The sequence below is a fragment of the Hylobates moloch genome, unplaced genomic scaffold (assembly GCF_009828535.3).
Source record: "Hylobates moloch isolate HMO894 unplaced genomic scaffold, HMol_V3 SCAFFOLD_23, whole genome shotgun sequence".
Lineage (NCBI taxonomy): Eukaryota > Metazoa > Chordata > Mammalia > Primates > Hylobatidae > Hylobates > Hylobates moloch.
This window is the reverse complement of record NW_026652298.1, coordinates 22,181,820-22,195,139: the sequence shown is the minus strand read 5'-3', so window position 1 is coordinate 22,195,139 and position 13,320 is coordinate 22,181,820. Positions and strand designations below refer to the sequence as shown.

Below are 13,320 nucleotides of genomic sequence, written 5' to 3'. Positions count from 1 at the left end.
TAACTGTGTGGCTCTGGGCAAGTTACTGTCTCTACCCTTTGCAATTCCTATCTGAACACTAGGATATTTGTGTTCTTAGCACTGTCGTTGGCTTACAGGAAATGCTTAATAAACTACCTATTAATATTGAATACTTTTTATTTAGTCATCATAATAACTGTATAAAGAATGAAGCTCAGAAAAAATCAAGCAATTTGCTCAAGTTCTAAAAAGCAAAAACTGGTAGAATTAGCATAATTAGAACTAATTATCTGAATTCAATTTGGTGGTCTTTTTGCTTCACCAGAGCTAACCACAACTGCCATGTTTTAGGGCTAGGCAATGGGAACCCCAGTGTGTATCCTGGATCTGACTCTCAGCTCCCAGGATTTAGAAACCCCAGTGCAACCCCTATCTCAGTGCCTCTCTCCTTGGAGGCATCTTGTGGGCCATGCCAACACCCACTGCCCCTCTGCTCTGACAGGTGGCGGGATCCTGGGCTCTGGAGGTATTGAAGGAGAGGTGTAATTTTCTTCCTCCCCTGCCTGTGGTTTGGACTGTTTGACACTCCCTGAGGGGCCTCAAGAACTTCTTCCCATAGACTCTAGGCTCCGTATCTTGGTAAATCCACATAATGCTCAGCAAGTTGGCTTTCCTCAAGTTAAGGTGGCTGATGTGTATGAAATTACTCAGTGAGATTTATTGAGAGCCCCACAGAAAACTTGGCAGGTTTTACTTCTTAAGTGATGACAAAGGTGGCCCTTGCCAGTGAAAGGCCACACTGTTGGCCACCCCTTCTGAAATAGTCTTGTTGACTAAAGTTCTGTGCAGGATTTTATTGGCACCTATAAATAGACAAATTGGCAGCTCCTCGTTTTCTTTTTTATTGACAGATGTGGTGGTGAGGCTTGCTCTTGGATGCTGTCAGGAAGTGTCATCTGACTGCGTTTGGTACCCTGGGGGAGACAAACAAAAACTTGAGTGAAAGGAAAATGAGAACTCACCTGAAACCAAGAAGAGTCTTTGGAAAAGGATTTTTGTGTAGGTCATCTGGAAAGTGTTTACTCTTAGCAGTTATGCATAACTATAGTCTTAAGAAGAAAGTGAGGTGGGGGTGCGGGTAAGGGTGGGAATGGGATAGGGGTAAACGAGTGGGTGGAGACGTGTCTGTGTGTCCAAAAAAGTGCCCCAAACATGGCCATATGCACACATCTAAACAAAAGCGTCTCTTAAGACTTTAGCCTCCAGCATGCTATGTAGTCGCTGCATTCGTTGACTTTCTTGTCTTACCCAGCAAAAGATGTAGATGATTTCCACTATCTTTCCATAGACCCTTGCTAAATGACCAGATGGGAAAAGTCTATTGCCTGACCAAATTGCCAGTCAGCCCATGAGCAGTCCAGACCGTGCAGGATTTATAGCAAAGGAATTTTTGTGATTCCTCCCTGCCCAACCCCCACGAAGAAGCAAAGGCCCTACTCTTGACCTTGGCATCCCCTTGTTGCTTTCTTCTCGTCCATGACACCTAGGCTTGATATTCTTTACCTTGGGTATTCTTGTGAATATTTGCTGAATTTTCATTTATACCAAGTACAATTCAGAAGACAGAGGCTTTCCAGTTTCAGATCTCCTGAGAAAGGTATGAGTGTGTAAGTACGTTAAAGAAAAGCTCTCAGCTTGTCTCATGGTTTAAAGTCCTCCTGAGATATCTGAGCTTAATCTAAGGAATAAAGTAGATTGGTTCCTCCCTGTCTGATGAGTTTTATCAAAATGTGATAAAATGTGGTAAAGAAAAATGGTGGGCCAACTTCGTTATAGTTCTACTGAGGGACGCTGTACAGGTAAACCAGGCCATAACTCATTTTTCCTGTGACAGTTTTTATTATTCTGTTTTTATGCAGTTTTGAAGAGTGAGGGGAATTGCCCTAGACAACAGATGTGAGAGACTTTTTTCTTTCTTTCTGTCCTGTGGACAGGCCTCAGGCTCCAGCCCAGTGACTCATTGTTGTGGTATTATATACCTCAAGATGAAGTGTGTGCGGTGGAAAGTGTGGGCAGGATTTATCAGTGCGACTTCTTCCTTTGAAGTATCAAGGCAGGCTACTTTGCTGATGGTTTCTGGAACCTGGCCAAGCCCCAATATGCTGTGAAAATAGCCGTCTTAGGTTTTCCTGGCACATGAGAACATTTGCACTTGATTCTCAGACCTCCATTGCTTTCTGATGTTTTTGAGGCCAGTGTTCTCTGGATTTAGGGCCCAGGGCCAGATTGTAACCCTGCCTGTTTGTACTCCTTCAAATGCCCCATCCCAACATGGTTTTGATGGCTCCAGATACAGACTGTAACACCAACTTGAGTTCCAAAGTGCAGGGTGGCTTTAGGTTGCTTTTAAGCATTCATGCATAAATTTCTCTATAGCCCACATTTCCTGCTGCCCTGCCCCCACTAACAAAATGCTGACTCTTAAGGCGTTTTACTGTGACAATGCTTTCTACGGCAAAGCATCTTCGCACTTTCAGCTTGAAACCAAGGCAATGTGTACGCGGAGAAAAACATAGGAATACCATGATAACTCTATCAGTAAATTGAAAAAATAGGGCTGGGCATGATGGTTTTACACCTGTAATCCCAGCACTTTGGAGGCCAAGGCCAGAGGATTACTTGAGGCCAGGAGTTTGAGACCAGCCTGGCCAACATGGTGAAACCCCGTCTGTACTAAAAATACAAAAATTAGCTGAGTGTGGTGGCACGCGCCTGTAATCCCAGCTACTTGGGAGGCTGAGGCAGAAGAATCTCTTGAACCTTGGAGGCGAAGGTTGCAGTGAGCCAAGATCATGCCACTGCACTCCAGCCTGGGTGATAGAGTGAGATTCTGTCTCAAAATTAAAAAAAAAAAAAAAGAAAGAAAGAAGGAAAGAAAATTGCTCCTTTTCTAGTTAAAAAAAAAAAATCTTCTATCTATTTGCCTGTACTTTCCTCCTCCCACCTTTATTCATTGTCATACTGTTATTAATTTTGGGAACAAAGGACATAAGAGCCTAATTATCTTAGACTCCCAGACACCCTTCCAGAGGTGAATGATCAGCCACGTTTCTCATCACCCAGCTATGTGTAATAAATAGCTTCCTTGTAAATGCATATTTCCCAGTAGATGCCCCATTTCAGGTTTCCCTCTAGCCTGGGAACCAGACTCTGTCATTCCTGATTAAAATATTGCCATCCTATGTGGGGGAACCCATAACTAACCTTGCTGAGCATCTTTTGCACTTTCTCCTTTTGAGTGGGCAGACCCTTTAATAAGGCAACTTGATGTGACTGGACTTGAATCTGGGGAAAGGCTTAGAAAGCTGGCAGATCCATGTCAATGTCCTCCTAGTTGAAAAGACAATTGATATGTTTGCAGGTTGGGTTCCGTTATGGGCTGAATTTTTCCCCCCAACCCTCCCAAATTCATGTGATGAAGTCCTAACCCCCAGGACCTCAGCGTGCCCTTGTTTGGAGATAAGGTATTATAGAGGCAATCAAGTTAAAATGAGGTCATTAGGGTGGGCCCTAATCCAATATGACTGATGTCCTTACCAAAAGGGGAAATTTGGGCTGGGCACGGTGGCTCATGCCTGTAATCCCAGCACTTTGGGAGGGCAAGGGGGCAGATCACGAGGTTGAGATTGAGACCATCCTGGCCAACATGGTGAAACTCCATCTTTACTAAAACTACAAAAATTAGCTGGGTGTGGTGGCGCATGCTTGTAGTCCCACCTACTCGGGAGACTGAGGCAGGAGAACAGCTTGAACCCAAAAGGTGGATGTTGCAGTGAGCCGAGATTGCACCACTGCCCTCCAGCCTGGGTGACAGAGCAAGACTCTGTCTCAAAAAAAAAAAAAAAAAAAAAAAGGGGGGGGGGGGGGAATTTGGAGACAGATCTATATACATGGAGACTGCCATGTGAACATAAAGACAGTTCTCTACAAGCCAAGGGGAGAGGCCTGGAGCAAGTCCTTCCTTCACGGCCCTCAGAAGGAACCAATGCTGTGGACACCTTGATCTTGGATTTCCAGCCTGCAGAACTGTACGCCAATAGCTCTGTGTTGCTTAGGCCACCTCATCAGTGGCACTTTGTTATGGCAGCTCCAGCACATATATATGTCTCTTTGGCAGTAGGTTCTGAGGCAGAGATGAGTATGTAGGGCTTATTAGGGAGTGCTCTTGGGATAAACTCCCATGGAAGAGAAGGGAAGGGGGCAGATTGGGACGAGGGATAATTTGAGCTGTGATGTAGTCCCAGCCAAGGTCTTAGCTGACTTCATGGGAAGCGCTGGAGCTGGTATGGTGCTTCGTTGTTGGAATATGAGCTTGGGCCTTTATAACTCCTTGCTGATCAGTCACTGGGTGGGGGCTGCCTCTGCCTAGTTTTCATAAGCCTAGACAAATCCCGAGGAGGATTGACAGTTGGGGATGGTCTTTTGGGAGCAATTCCAGCTTCTGCGGGATAAATCCTTCAATCTTCATGGGGGATCTCAGTGGCGCATCGCAGCACCACCATGAATACTTGTCACCAGGGGTTGGCTGACTTAGGAAATTTGATAAGCCACCCTTAATTTTCAAAATGGGGTTGAAATTTGTAAGGTGTGGTACTGTTCAGTTCTCTTTTTTTTCTTACTTTCTAGGTGAAGCAGGTTGTGGCTCCCCCAACACTTTGATCCTGTCCTGGGTGAGAGGTGGGGCATGGGAGATGTATCAATCATTATCTAGACAGAAAAACAGAAACTACTCTGGATGTTTCAAACAGAAGGAATTAATGGAGAAAGAACGTTACAAAGGTGTTAGATGGGCTGGGGAAGCACACAGAGAGGAAAATGTGCCCCAGAGATCAGGAAGCTGGGGTTTTTCAACCTGGGTTGAAATCTGCATGCCCACATTGTCTGCTGAGTTTCTAAAGATGCTGCTGCTGTTAGCATTGCCACGGTCAGATCTATGCTGTTCTGACTAGGAACCCCGGACACTACATTTTGATACTGGTGAAACCAGGACTGACACTGCTAAAGCTCAGTGTCACCCATGGAGCTGCCAGAGCCCATAGTTGCTGATCTTGGTACTACTGTTATTGGTGGCTCTACCAGTAGCAGACAAAAAAGCCTTCTTCCTCCTATATTCTAGCCTTCCTCTAGCAAGTGGACTGCAGTACAGAGGAAGGCATGGAAGAATGGCATGGATCTGGGACCAGCAGACAATAGTCCACTCTCTTTCAGACTAGTTCTTTGCCCTGTCTCTTCTCAGTGTACTGTCCTGAGAGGTAGGTCACATAGCAATGGCCAGGAAGCCCCTCCCCAAGACTGAGGAGAAACCAGGTCTACTAGCTCTCATCCAATATTCTCTGAACCACATCATGGCATAGCTAAAGCCCTGCCTCCCTTTTCCTTTCCTTCTGGTTTCCAAGAGGAATGTGGACCACAAAAGGGCCAATGAGATCTACTATACTACCCAGCCACTGCAGTCAATACCTGTCAAACTGATGCTTCAACTGAATTTCTGGTTGGTTGATTGAATTGGTCAAATGAATGTTCTCTGGACACATTTATTTCTCTGGGACATTGATAAAGTAGCAGCATCTACTTATCATGAATAAAACTTATTTTATTTATTATCTATTGACTTTTTATAAATAAAACTTCTTGTATTTATTATCTATTAACTTTTCAAGGTGATTTTACATTTTTCCCCATTCTTTCAGCAACCATGGACATATCATAAATCATCCTTCTTTCATCCATTCGTTTTTTCAGAAAATATTTACCGGGGAGCCAACTATAAACAAGGGTTTATATTTTGTATAGTGGAAGGAATACAAAGAAGTAAAAGAAATAACCCTATCAAGAGGGAACTGATAGCTGCTGAGAAGGAGTACACTTTTACAAACCAAGTAACTGACGTGCAGAAAGAGAACAAGGAAGTGCTAGAATCAGCCAAGACTTCTGATTGGCAAGCCCAAGCCCTCCCCATAAACAACCCCCTACTTGTTGAATACTGAGGTGACACACTCAGTTGCATCAGCTCTAAGATTCAAGTCAATGTCTCTTATTATTTTGAATGGCATCTGATTATAGATTAATATGTGTTTGGTCTAAGGTTACCGTGAAGTGTCTTCATTTGTCCTCATGGAAGTGACTGAGCAGGCTTGGTTTTTTTCCATGTTGCTTAGCTTTCAGATACAAATTAAGCAATATATTGTATTCCTTCTGTCTAACCATGTGGTTGGTATAATTTTTCCACAGACAGCTGAATTCAACAGCCTGTGCGTAGTGATTCAACATAAGTAAGGACAAAATGGTAGGCGGTAAAGGTTGTCAGAAGGACACCTGGGCCTTCACTAGGTGCTGCCACTAAAGCCAGGCCATCAGATATGGCAAACCTCAGGGTGCTGCCAAATCTTACAGACCAAATTCTTTTCACCTGGGAATTTTACCCATTCATCAGACCCAATATTTCTCCTAAGTTAGGAGACACGATGAGAATTTTATCAAATCAATTCTGCAGTTAGTAACTTGACTACCATCTAGCATATTATTCTAGCCATCTATCCATTTCTTCAAATCATGGACTATTTCAGGATATTTCCCCAGTCATACTCGGATCTCACATGATAGGCTGAACCCACTCTCCCTCTTCTGAGTGGCCACTGTGCTCAACAGAGGCACTGATGTTACCATGGTTTCCTTAGTGACACAGATATTACAAAGGGGAGAGTATGGTTGAGGAGGTAAAGCATGAAAGGGAAAAGGGGCCTTGATATTCCTGTGTGCAGGGTGCTAGCCAGACTTCACTGCCTCACACTGGGGATAGTTTTCCAGCTCATGAAAGACTGCTGTCAGGGGATAAAAGCCTCGTTTGGCTCACTTAAGATTTATGAAGTATGTTCTGTGTATCAGACATTTTACCATTTTAATTTCCAGAAAAGACAGCTAATTTTTCCTGTGCATCTGGGATGTTCCCCCAAGAGAGCAGAGACGAGAAGGCAGTTTTGTGGTGCCACAGTTGTATATAGGCTTAATTTGAAATGATTAGTTTCATTAGCCTTGATATTCTAATTTTATCTCTACATTTCACCATCTTGCAGAGAGAATATGCAAAAAAAGGGCTATTGAGCCAGGGTTGGAAGGAGCCCTGATTTTGATTCTCATTTTCTTTTCTGTTTTCAACAGAAATCAATCCCTAGTGTTCAGTAAGGCCTCCAAGCCATTGGAGCCATTTAGCAGAGCCCTGCTAGGGTGTGCGCTTACCTGGACAGGTTCCTGACTAGTCATCCACTGCTGTCAGGACTTAAGGATGATGCTTATCAAGGTTCTTCTTATGCTGCTAGAGAAACTGCCACCTATTTCTCAGAGATTCTTTCCTGGGTAGAGGTACCTAAATGTTGCCCCGAGTTCCATGGAGTGAGATAGCTACCAGATTGGACTTCAATAATATTCTTCATCTCAGAAGCCGGGGTAACTGGGCAACTATGTAACATTTTGTGTTTGTAAGGTGGTGGGATTTGATAGAATAATGAATCTTCACAGAGCCCTGGGTTGCTAGGGAACCTCGATTTAGTTCCACTTTGGAATGAGGAAAATATGAAAAGAAAAAGAGAAGTAAATTTCTTAGAATTTCCCCACTCATGATTCAGTGCTGATGCAGAATTCCAGAATGATTGAATATCCTAAGCCCATGTCAGTCATCTCTCAAGGTTGAAAGGAGAAACCTGGCGAAAGGATAGGGAAGTGAAAGAGAACTGAGGCGGCTGTTTGAAAGGGGCCATGTCTCCTTGGAGACACGTGTCTTTCTAGGATGATCAATATACAGCATTTTTTCTCCATGGCTGTCATGTACTCTTTTGAGACCTTAGTGTACTGTTTCTAGATCAACAATTTATGATACTTATTGAGCACCCGCAATGTGTCCAGCTTTGTGCTTGGTGATGTGAAGGCAAAAGATGTAGAGGACCTGGTTTCTAATCTTCAAAAAAGTCTACACTATGGTTGAAGTAGTAAAGTTTATTCAAATAAATTAATTTAGAAACTATATCAGATAGATATCATATAGAAGCTCATGCTACCTGTTTGCAGGTCAGAGGTTCCTTTCTTGCCATTGGAAAATAGAAAGGAGAGAGAACACCAAGTGTCAGGGTCCCTGGGAAAGGCTTCTAGAAGGAGGAAAAGCTTAAATTGTGGAAAAGGAAAAGAAAGTCTGATAGGTCCCTGACATTTGTGAGCTTCTAATTACACCAATATCGTGATAATTTCTTCCACAACACAAACACAAAGAGAGTTTTTGCCTCTGAACTGACAAGCAGAGAACCACAAGGCAATGTTGAGATGCCGAGGATGGCAGGTTCCTTCCTAGCTGAGTGACTCATGCTTCCACTCCAGGGTGCAGGGCTTAGATTCATGACAGATAAGGACAGGCCATAGGCCTTACAGGTGGCTTTCAAATACATGAAATCAGGGATCTTCTGTATTTCAAGGTGCAGAGATTTAGCATGAGGCACAGAGGTGAGACTGATGAAGAATCTGTTCCAGCTAGCATGAAAGTTCATGAAAGAAAGCAACAGAAAACAGTCCACTCTTAAAGGGTACTGAGGTTAGACCCGATGCAGTAATTAAAGAGGAATTATTATATCTTATTGGACAAGCTAAAGATATGGGATAAGGGCTCTTTTAGAAACACTTCAATGGGAGTGGCATAGGAAAGAATTAGAGGGGAAGGGAAAACTAGAATCAAGGAGATGAGTTAGAATGTAGATTTTATGAGAGGATGGAGATTGCATTGGCAGAAAAGAAAGGGCAAGTCAGCAAGATTCTGCAAATAATGGGCTTTGGTGATAAATTTTCATAGACTATGAGGAAGGAGATGAAGAAAAAGGAGCGTAACAAAAGACGGTCTTAGCAATACTCCACAACTTCCCAATACTCCATTGTCTAAAGTAGTTTCTCCACTGTGCATGTGTGCTGGGTGATGCTTCACATGCAAAACACTCCATGGGCCCATGGTTGTAGTTCTATTTTTTGAAAAATTACAAACATTTAAAATTGTGGTAAAATGTACATAGCATTAAATTGATCGTATTAGCCATGTTTGAGGTATACAGTGCAGTAGTGTCAAGTACATTCATATTGTTGTGTAGCCAGTTTCCAGAACCATTTTCATCTTGCAAAACAGAAACTCTGTACCCATTAAACAACAACATGGCATTATCAACCACCCCTCTCCTTTCTGTCTGTAACTCTCATACAGTATTTTTCCTTTTATGACTGGCTTATCTTACTTAACATCATGTCCTCAAGGTTCATCCATATTGTTGTGTGTGTCAGAATGTCCTCCTTTTTTAAGGCTGAATAATATTCTGTTGTACATATGCACCACATTTTGTTTATTCATTCATCCAATAGTGGACATTTGGGTTACTTCCACCATTTGGCTATTGTGAATAATACTGCTATAAATGTGGGTGTTCAAACATTTCTTCAAGACCTTGCTTTCAATTCTTTTGGGTATATACCCAGAAATGGAATTGTTACATCATATGGTGATTCTATTTTCAATTTTTTGAGGAGCCACCATATTGCTTTTCAGAGTGGCTGCAGCATTTAACATTCCCACCAGCAGTGCACAGGCATTTCTAATTTCTCCATATTCTCACTTTATTTTCTGTTTTGTTGTCTTTCGTATTTTTTGCTTGTTATTGTAGTCATCCTGATAGTTGTGAGGTGGCCCGTGGTTGTATTTTGAAGGTATGTCATTCCACTCACTGGCTGTAATTCTGTCTCTTTTTCTGTCATTCAAGAAAACACACTGGAATACATGAGTTTATGAATTACTTTGAAATGGCAAGAATATTGAGTCAGCTCTAGTTTGTCTTTTGTAATGGAACTCATTCTGACACCTTGGTATTCTATGATGAGGAACAACTTATTTGTGATACTCCCTATGACTTATTAAGTCTCATCAGTGAGTCCTGACATCACAGTTGAGAACTGCTCCTCACTGAATTGAGTTTACAATACAGAATATTTCTTCATAAACACCCAGTGAAAACAGCACATTCGCCCCGGAATCAGTGCTACCAAAAGGAAGGGAAAAAGCAAAAGTAAAAAGGAAAACCAGTCATGTAACAAGATTTTATTTCTTCCCAAGTGGGTTTATCAGAGGCACTTATCAGAATCAATGCCTCTCTCCATTTACAGACACTCTGAAATCCAAGGTTTGAAACCTGAGGCCGAAGTACCTATCACTCCTCTCTTAGGTAGATGGTTAGTGGTTCCCACCTGTCCGACTTGGTCATGTGGCAGCATCTAGAAAGGCAAAGCTATAACAATGAACAAGAGTGTTTTCTTTTTTTTTTCTGAGGTTTCATTTACACCAACAGGCTTTGTTCAGTTTAAGGAAAAAAAATTTTTTTCCAGAAAGGAACTTACATCTGTAGAACTGCTGTAGACAATAAGTAATCTAAGTACACAGTAGCTTCTAAGGCCCCTCAAAGATTATGAAAAGCTGAAGATGCCAAATGCTATACCCCTAGACTACCGTGGAATAGAAAAAAGATAGGTCTTTGGCCAGAGATTCTGGTGGCAACTTTCTCCCAGCAATTTCTCCTCAAGGCCAGGGGGAAGAAGAAAATATACATAGAGGGTATGATGTCAGAAAGGCCAAGAAGAATACCCCAGTGTATTTTGTGTCTGGATGATTCCTAATATTGTTCTACTTGAGTGCTTTATTCCTGGTCAACAACTCTTTAAGTAGTTACAATAGAGTGGGTTTTTTTTTGTTTGTTTGTTTTTTGTCTTCAGCTCCAGTTTGAGGGTTTTGTTTTACTAGGAGACCAGAGTCTCGCTATGTTGCCCAGGCTTGAGTGCAGTGGTTATTCACAGGCACAATCCTGTTACTGATCAGCATAGAAGTTTTGACCTGCTCCATTTTCAACCTAGACCAGTTCGCCCATCTTTAGGCAACCTGGTGGTCCCTTGCCGCCAGGAGGCCACCATATTGATGCCAAACTGAGTGTGGACAGCCGATCCACATAGTGTACTACAGCCCAGAACTCCAGGGCTCAAGCGATCCTCCTGCCTCAGCCTCCTGAATAGCTGGGATTACAAGCACATGTTATCACATCTGGCTCCAGTTTAAGTCTTTAAAAAAGCCTGAAGGACACTTAGAAACTCAAGGCTGAGGCTTTTTAAGCAGCAGTGGGGCTATGAGATAATGATACCCTTAGGAGACCTTTCCTCCACCTACTCAATGCTCAGAACCAACTGAAGAACAAAGGAAAGTCAGAGGTTCTAAGCCGGGGATTTCTCTGAGACTCCTGCTCATTCTCCCGTGTGGTGGAGCACCGTTAATTATCCAGCCCTCCTACACTTAGAGGTTGCTTTTCTAAAACCTGCTTGAAATTTGTCTCCACCCATTTCTTTCTCTTTTTAAACTTGTAACTTTTCTTTTGGGAAACTATTACTGAGAGTAACTATGAACACACGCTAGTGGGTAGTGGTAAATAGGGCTGGGTTCAGGGTCAGACCACCTGTGTTCAAATCCTGGGTGCCCCACTTACTAGCTGTGTGATCTTGGGCAAGCTGTTTGCCCTCTCTGGGCCCAGGTTTCACAACTGTAGTTGCGGAGAGTGATATTGCCTTCTCAGAGAGTTGCTGTGAGCATTAAGGGGATTAAAACATGCGATGTGCTCAGAAGAGTGCCTACATATAGTATGCACCATATAAATATTAGTCATCGTCGTCATCCTGGGCTCTGAGTTCCAGTTCCTCTGCCCAGCTCACAGAGGAGAACATTCAAAACCCGACTGTGTCTTCTATACTAAACTTGCGCTTTCAGTCTCTTCAGATTCTGTTGTGGGCAAAGTCTGAAGGTATTTTTGTTCCAAAATCACTCAAAATATTTTCTCTCTGACTGTGAAGTGACCTTGCTTTCCCCTGCTCTTGAGTTAGTCTCCTTTTTCCTTTTTTCTCTGTTCCTTTTTCTGTTGCCTCTCTTTCCTTTTTTTGGATTTTTGTCCTTATACCAGAAGGTATTGCAACCTTCCCTACCCCTTGGCCCCCCGTATTCTGGAGAGAACAGGGGTCCCACTCCCGTGCAGATGCTCTCCTCCTTTACTTTAAAATCATAGAAATTGTTTTTCAGTTAATTCTTTTTAGATTCACTGTTTTACTCTGTTTTGATTTTTTTCTTTCTAGGTCTAGGTTGCTGCTCGCAACTAAAACACCTTACACACATATACATACATCTATTTTATCTTTGTATGGACATGAGAGCAAAGGTGAATGCGTCAGGGAATATTCCAGGATCTCTAGAGAATATTCCTAGAGCAGGTTTTGAAAGCAGAAAGGAGAGGATGTGGTGGGTGGTATAGTGGTGAGGCCAGAGGGGAAGACAGGCTTGGAGGCCATGGCAAATGTCCTTGTGCCAGACAAGGGTAAACATGTGGCCCCAGCTGAGAGCCCAAGGCAGCCATGATGGCCCAAGGAGGTCTGGTGAGGGAAGGAGACTGGTGGCTCTTTCTGAGGAAGCTTTAAGGAACAGTGCTATCTCTGACATAATCTTATAGAACTTCTAGCACCTTCCTTACCCCTCCCTGCACTGCCTCCTCGCTTTCTGTTACTCACCCCAGGGTTATTCAGGCTCTGAATTCCCTTCCAGCACCTCTCTCACTGCCCACAGGCTGGTGCCATGGCAACTGTCGTCACAGATATGCACAGATGGCCAGATAAGGCCTGGTGGCAACAGCCTGAAGCGTGTGTAACAGGACCTCACCATGGCAGCCACTTCTACTACAGTCTGGGGCCCATTCCCTATGAAGACTCCAATCACAGGGAAGACTAGCCTGTCAAGCTAAGGGCAGCTGAGACATGGTGCCTGAGAACCCCGGAAGGAGGCTTGTCTCCCCACCTCACTGCTGAGGAGGGAACGAGAGACTGGGAAGGTTCTCTGGGGATTTCCAGGCTGGGTCAGTGCAGAAACATTCCCATGAGTCAGCCCCCTGGTTGCAGGGAAATGAGCCATTCAGTAGCTGTTACAAGTGATCCTTGCTGTGAAATCGTGCTTATACTGCCCGTGTAACTGGGAGACAACGCACACACATTTGCACAGTCTTCTTTAAAACAGAGCAGGCTAGGGTTTGTTCTTATTATCAATTTACAATAAATTTAGCTCTGTCATTCAGTTGACCAGACGGCTTCTTTTCATCCATTTTCTCTCTCTCCTACCCTTTGCTCTGATTTTTAAGAACTGAGGACATTAGATTCCATATTTCTACCCTCAAAATGTAAGGTGGCACTTGAAATACTAGATTCATGGAT

General features: G+C 43.2%; 1 long non-coding RNA gene across 2 annotated transcripts; it reads right to left on the bottom strand.

Moving 5' to 3' along the window:
• Window positions 1–709: 709 nt before the first annotated feature.
• On the bottom strand, window positions 710–7,522 carry LOC116462637 (uncharacterized). Of its 2 annotated transcripts, none has more exons than XR_009211855.1 (4): window positions 7,258–7,522; window positions 4,641–4,728; window positions 3,226–3,351; window positions 710–935 (listed from the first exon to the last, which is right to left on the bottom strand). It is a non-coding gene; the product is annotated as an uncharacterized LOC116462637 (long non-coding RNA). The 2 variants fall into 2 exon arrangements; XR_009211854.1 differs by lacking the exon at window positions 7,258–7,522 and adding an exon at window positions 6,112–6,509.
• Between the last annotated feature and the right edge of the window lie 5,798 nt (window positions 7,523–13,320).